This window comes from Bufo bufo, unplaced genomic scaffold, assembly GCF_905171765.1.
Source record: "Bufo bufo unplaced genomic scaffold, aBufBuf1.1, whole genome shotgun sequence".
NCBI lineage: Eukaryota > Metazoa > Chordata > Amphibia > Anura > Bufonidae > Bufo > Bufo bufo.
Window position 1 is genome coordinate 76,627 of NW_024400354.1, and position 7,829 is coordinate 84,455.

Sequence of the window (7,829 nt, forward strand, 5' to 3'; positions counted from 1 at the left end):
GGGAACGGAACGGTTTTCTATGACACAATCTGGCACACTAGATAACGGATCCGTCCTCCATTGGCTTTCAATGGTGTTCAAGACGGATCCGTTTTGGCTATGTTAAATATCATAGAAACGGATCCGCACCAAACATGAGAGTGAAAGTAGCCAAAGTAAATGCCTTCTATTTTTCCAAAAAGAAGAATTGATTGTAGAGGCCATGGATTGTTCAGGCAGTTCAGAACACAGTGAATGATCATATTGCTGAGAATGGTCATGGGTGGAGCTATGCAAATTTCTATTTGGCTTTCCTGGTACTCCTTTGGAGAGAATGTTCCTCACACAAACAAATATCACTCATTGCTGCTGCTGTTGAGTGCAAGGCCGATCCCTGGGAGTCAGAGCGACCAATCTCTGATCACTTCTAAGCCTACTCAATGCCAATGTGGGTCTGCAGCTTGACTCTCTGCTTCCCAACCAGGAAAAGTTCTAGGACACCACCACTGCCACGGAAGACTTACACAAGGGTCTAATTTTGATCTTTGCTAAGGAAGCTGGAGAAATCTACATAGCTCCACCCATTTGTACAGCTAATTAGAGAAATCTGCATAGCTTCATCAAACCCAAATCTACTTGAAAGACCATGATTTCTGTTGATTAGCATGAAGGACTGCGTTGTGTCAGACATTGTTGTGTGATCAGGGAATACTGTATAATAAGACAATCCTCGTCTTGGCCTGATACTTCTAAGTCCTGATCAACTTTTAAGGATGTTCCTTAACCCAGTAAGAACATTCCTTTGAAGAACACTGAGGAACATTGCTTAGAAAGACCAAGAACTTTATGAAGAATTTCCTCAAAGAAGCTTCTCTCATCAAATAAAAAGTCTGTGTTGTGTGTGGTCTCCATGATATAAATGGTGATTGGGGGAGAAGAGGTCGGAGGAGATGCTCTGTGTCTTTAGTAGTTTAGCTCTTTTGCTATTTGTTTAAAAGCTTTTTAGCAAATGCTGAGAAGCCCCAGAAGCTTGTGAAAGAATAGAAAAATACACATATCAACAATATTGTGACTTATTGTTTATCATCTTTTTGTAAGTAGGCTGATTTCTTCTTGTATGTTTGGAGAATGATGGATATTTTCTATGGAGCTACGTATTCAGAGCTTGGTGGGTTTTTATTCTCTGTTTTACAGTAGCTCTATAGCATAGTGGGTGTCCACTGTGGAGCTGCAGGTTCAGGTCTCAGTGGGTGTTCTCTGTGTATTCTATATTTCAAGACTCTAATCTGTATGCTTCTCGGTCTTTTGGTTAAGATTAAGTGTAGTATCTGTTTTTAGATTCAGAGCCCTGCTAGGATGTAGAGCAGAGAACCGCATAGCAAGCCTAGGATGTATGGCTTGGGTTTCAAGGTTCTATCGCTAGGTGACCAAGGCCTCTGCTGGATCTAAGCCAGGGGCTGAGATGTTTGAAAGCCCGAGGTGCAGAAGTGCCCCAGGAGTGGTGACCCTGGGGTGCCTGAACTCACTGGGGGTGGGAGCCCACTGAGTGACGGCACTTTCTCACATTTTGAGCGCACAGTCAAGCTTTGCTCGGCTTTGGTCCAGAAAAGATGAGGAATTTTTATAATTCCGGACGAATGTCTGGGCCGTAATGGCACAAATTCACTTATTTTTTTTTTAATGTTACTGTGTGTTCAATTTCCACGTTTGTTTTGTCACTAGGATTTCTTTGGTACGGCTTGCAGTACTCTGTAGATTCAGAAAGTATCCCGTAGCGGTCATGTGTGACGTTGAAAAGATGTTCACCCAGTTTCATGTGAAGAATGAAGATAGAGACTTCCTGAGGTTTCTATGGTGGGAGGACGGAGATACAGATTCAGAGCCAGCAGAATACAGAATGAAAGTACACTTGTTTGGAGCAGCATCATCTCTAGGTTATGCCAATTATGGTATGAAGTACCTGGCCAATCAGAATGAAAAGGGTTGCCCATCAGCAGCAAATTTTCTGAAGAAAAACTTTTATGTAGATGATGGTCTCATAAGTCTAGAGTCCACAGAATATGCAATCAAACTAGTGAAAGAAAGCCAAGAGTTATGCGCAAGAGGAAACCTGCGCCTTCATAAATTCATCTCAAACAACAGAGAGGTACTGGAATCCATCAGTGACTCTGAACGTGCATCAACAATGAAGAATGTAGATCTCAATTATGATCATCTTCCAGTTCAGAACGAACTTGGATTGGGAAGGAATGTAGAGAATTACAAGTTCATCTTTGAAGTATCTATTGAAGAGAAAGTTGCAACTAGACGTACCATTCTTTCCGCAGCGGCTTCTATATATAATCCATTAGGATTCTTGGCCCCAGTGATCCTCAAAGCAAGATAAATACTGCAAGAATTATGCAGACAGAAGTTAGGATGGGATAAACCCATACCTGAAAATTTGACGCCAAGGTGGGAGAGACAAATAGGAGACTCAAAACTTGACAAAAAAGGAAAACGTCTCACTACTCCACTCAGGTTGGAACATCCTATACAGAAGTTAGTTGTTCTACTTGAGAGTGATGAAAGACACTCGAGAGCTGAGAACATGATGGAAAATTCCTCAAATTCATGTTTAACCACCTCAGCCCCCAGAGCTTAAACACCCTTAAAGACCAGGCCACTTTATACACTTCTGACCTACACTACTTTCACCGTTTATTGCTCGGTCATGCAACTTACCACCCAAATGAATTTTACTTCCTTTTCTTCTCACTAATAGAGCTTTCATTTGGTGGTAATTCATTGCTTCTGACATTTTTACTTTTTTTGTTATTAATCGAAATTTAACGATTTTTTTGCAAAAAAATTAAATTTTTTACTTTCAGTTGTAAAATTTTGCAAAAAAAACGACATCCATATATAAATTTTGCTCTAAATTTATTGTTCTACATGTCTTTGATAAAAAAAAATGTTTGGGTAAAAAAAAAATGGTTTGGGTAAAAGTTATAGCGTTTACAAACTATGGTACAAAAATGTGAATCTCCGCTTTTTGAAGCAGCTTTGACTTTCTGAGCACCTGTCATGTTTCCTGAGGTTCTTCAATGGCCAGATAGTACAAACACCCCACAAATGACCCCATTTCGGAAAGTAGACACCCTAAGGCAGCGGTGGGGAACCATTTTGCTGCCAAGGGCCATTTGGATATTTGTAACATCATTCGGGGGCCATACAAAATTCTCAATAAAAATTTTTTACTGCTGTATTTGGTCAAACATATAATTGACTTAGGGATAAGTTACAGAAATTGCACTTCAATTAAAATAATCTAGAGGGCTGTATTTTTGCAGCACAAAATAGCGCCTGCACTATATATATACAGTATATTACATACAATACAGGCGCCATATTGACCACACATAGCAGTCTAATTTTTAAGTTCAGAATGTTACTTATTTGACATTAATGGCAGGAAGCTAAACCCAGGGGGTCCAGAGAGGGGTTCACCCAGCTTTCACTCTCCCTGCCTCTTTCTTCGCAACTGTCCCTGCCTTTGTCCCTTTCTCAGCAAAATATCTGCCCCCACCTCCATCAGCCTGAAATCAGCCTCCTATCAGACCCCCCAGGCCTACATCAGCCTCAGATCAGACTCCCATCAGACCTCTAAGCCTCAGATTAGACCCCAATCAGACCCTTCCTAGCTTCAGATCAGACTCCCATCAGACCCCCAGCCTCAGACCAGACCCGGATCAGACGCCCAGCCTCAGATCAGCCCCCATCAGACCCCCCAGGGTCAGATCAGCCCCTATAAGACCCCCCAGCCTCAGATCAGACCTTCATAATACCCTCCCTAGCCTCAGATCAGCCCCCATCAGACCCTCCCCAGCCTCAGATCAGCCCCCATCAGCCCCCCTAGTCTCAGATCAGACCCCTATCAAACCCCAGCCTCAGATCAGACACCCCCAGCCTCAGATCAGACCCTCCCAAGCCTCAGATCAGACCCCCATCAGACCCTCCCCACCCTCCTTTAGCCTCAGATCAGCCCCAATCAGACATCAGATCAGATACTGTATTTAAGATAAACAAATAAACTTACCTCTCCAGCTCCGTACGGCGCTGCCTCTTGGCAGATTCACTTACCCTCCCTGTTCTTCTTCCTGCCGCACTATATTGTCACCTCACACCGCACAGCGTCAGGTCATAGTGCACGTCTACGTGCACTGCGTCCTGACGCTGGATGTGTCAGGACACAGTGTGGGGCTGAAAGAAGACCAGGGAAGGTGAGGACAGCCAGTGCAGTGCTGTTCTCACCTTCCTGTGCCTCCCGTATGCTAATGACCGCTTCCATAATGGAAGGGGTCATAAGCATTTTCACATTATGTTCTGGCAGGGGGGCGGGGGCCACATGAAATGATACCGTGGGCCGCATACGGCCCTCGGGCCGGAGGTTCCCCACCCCTGCCCTAAGGTATTCGCTGATGGGCATAGTGAGTTCATAGAACTTTTTATTTTTTGTCACAAGTTAGCGGAAAATGATGGGGTTTTTTGGGTTTTTTTTTTCTTACAAAGTCTCATATTCCACTAACTTGTGACAAAAAATAAAAACTTCTATGAACTCACTATGCCCATCAGCGATCACCTTGGGGTGTCTTCTTTCCAAAATGAGGTCACTTGTGGGGTAGTTATACTGCCCTGGCATTCTAGGGGCCCAAATGTGTGGTAAGGAGTTTGAAATCAAATTCTGTAAAAAATGGCCGGTGAAATCCGAAAGGTGCTCTTTGGAATGTGGGCCCCTTTGTCCACCTAGGCTGCAAAAAAGTGTCACACATGTGGTATCTCCGTACTCAGGAGAAGTTGGGGAATGTGTTTTGGGATGTCATTTTACATATACCCATGCTGGGTGAGATAAATATCTTGGTCAAATGCCAACTTTGTATAAAAAAATGGGAAAAGTTGTCTTTTGCCAAGATATTTCTCTCACCCAGCATGGGTATATGTAAAATGACACCCCAAAACACATTCCCCAATTTCTCCTGAGTACGGAGATACCACATGTGTGACACTTTTTTGCAGCCTAGGTGGGCAAAGGGGCCCACATTCCAAAGAACACCTTTCGGATTTCACCGGGCATTTTTTACACATTTTGATTTCAAACTTCTTACCACACATTTGGGCCCCTAGAATGCCAGGGCAGTATAACTACCCCACAAGTGACCCCATTTTGGAAAGAAGACACCCCAAGGTATTTCGTGATGGGCATAGTGAGTTCATGGAAGTTTTTATTTTTTGTCACAAGTTAGTGGAATATGAGACTTTGTAAGAAAGAAAAAAATAAATAAAAAATCATCATTTTCCACTAACTTGTGACAAAAAATAAAAAATTCTAGGAACTCGCCATGCCCCTCATGGAATACCTTGGGGTGTCTTCTTTCCAAAATGTGGTCACTTGTGTGGTAGTTATACTGCCCTGGCATTTTCCAGGGGCCCTAATGTGTGGTAAGTAGGTAAATGACCTGTGAAATCCTAAAGGTGCTCTTTGGAATGTGGGCCCCTTTGCCCACCTAGGCTGCAAAAAAGTGTCACACATGTGGTATCGCCGTATTGAGGAGAAGTTGGGCAATGTGTTTTGGGGTGTCTTTTTACATATACTCATGCTGGGTGAGAGAAATATCTCGGCAAAAGACAACTTTTCCTATTTTTTATACAAAGTTGGCATTTGACCAAGCTATTTATCTCACCCAGCATGGGTATATGTAAAATGACACCCCAAAACACATTGCCCAACTTCTCCTGAGTACGGCGATACCACATGTGTGACACTTTTTTGCAGCCTAGATGCGCAAAGGGGCCCACATTAATTTTATGAGGGCATTTTTAGACATTTGGATCCCAGACTTCTTCTCACGCTTTAGGGCCCCTAGAATGCCAGGGCAGTATAAATACCCCACATGTGACCCCCATTTTGGAAAGAAGACACCCCAAGGTATTCAATGAGGGGCATGGCGAGTTCATAGAATTTTTTTTTTTTTGGCACAAGTTAGCGGAAATTGATATTTATTTATTTTTCTCACAAAGTCTCCCTTTCCGCTAACTTGGGACAAAAATTTCAATCTTTCATGGACTCAATATGCCCCTCACAGAATACCTTGGGGTGTCTTCTTTCCGAAATGGGGTCACATGTGGGGTATTTATACTGCCCTGGCATTCCAGGGGCCCTAAAGCGTGAGAAGAAGTCTGGAATATAAATGTCTAAAAAAATTTACGCATTTGGATTCCGTGAGGGGTATGGTGAGTTCATGTGAGATTTTATTTTTTGACACAAGTTAGTCGAATATGAGACTTTGTAAGAAAAAAAAAAAAAATTTCCGCTAACTTGGGCCAAAAAAAATGTCTGAATGGAGCCTTACAGGGGGGTGATCAATGACTGAAAGGGGGGTGATCAATGACTGACAGGGGGGTGATCAATGACAGGGGGGTGATCAGGGAGTCTATATGGGGTGATCACCCACCTGTAAGGCTCCATTCAGATGTCCGTATGTGTTTTGCGGATCCGATCCATGTATCAGTGGATCCGTAAAAATCATACGGACATCTGAATGCAGCCTTACAGGGGGGTGATCAATGACAGGGGGGTGATAAATGACAGGGGGATGATCAGGGAGTCTATATGGGGTGATCACCTCCGTCATTGATCACTCCCCTGTAAGGCTCCATTCAGACGTCCGTATGTGTTTTGCGGATCCGATCCATCTATCAGTGGATCCGTAAAAATCATACGGACATCTGAATGCAGCCTTACAGGGGGGTGATCAATGACAGGGGGGTGATCAATGACAGGGGGATGATCAGGGAGTCTATATAGGGTGATCACCTCCGTCATTGATCACTCCCCTGTAAGGCTCCATTCAGACGTCCGTATGTGTTTTGCGCATCCAATCCATCTATCAGTGGATCCGTAAAAATCATACGGAGATCTGAAAGCAGCCTTACAGGGGGGTGATCAATGACAGGGGGGTGATCAGGGAGTCTATATGGGGTGATCACCCCCCTGTAAGGCTCCATTCAGATGTCCGTATGTATTTTGCGGATCAGATCCATGTATCAGTGGATCCGTAAAAATCATACGGACATCTGAATGCAGCCTTACAGGGGGGTGATCAATGACAGGGGGATGATCAGGGAGTCTATATGGGGTGATCACCTCCGTCATTGATCACTCCCCTATAAGGCTCCATTCAGACGTCCGTATGCGTTTTGCGGATCCGATCCATCTATCAGTGGATCCGTAAAAATCATACGGACATCTGAATGCAGCCTTACAGGGGGGTGATCAATGACAGGGGGGTGATCAGGGAGTCTATATGGGGTGATCACCTCCGCCATTGATCACTCCCCTGTAAGGCTCCATTCAGACGTCCGTATGTGTTTTGCGGATCCGATCCCTCTATCAGTGGATCCGTAAAAATCATACGGACATCTGAATGCAGCCTTACAGGGGGGTGATCAATGACAGGGGGGTGATCAGGGAGTCTATATGGGGTGATCACCTCCGTCATTGATCACTCCCCTGTAAGGCTCCATTCAGACGTCCGTATGTGTTTTGCGGATCCGATCCATCTATCAGTGGATCCGTAAAATTCATACGGACCTCTGAATGGAGCCATACAGGGGGTTATCAATGACAGGGGGGTGATCAATGACAGGGGGGTGATCAATGACAGGGGGGTGATCAGGGAGTCTATATAGGGTGATCAGGGGTGATCAAGGGTGATCAAGGGTGAATAAGGGGTTAATAAGTGACAGGGAGGGGTGTAGTGTAGTGGTGCTTGGTGCAACATATTACTGAGCTACCTGTGTCCTCTGGTGGT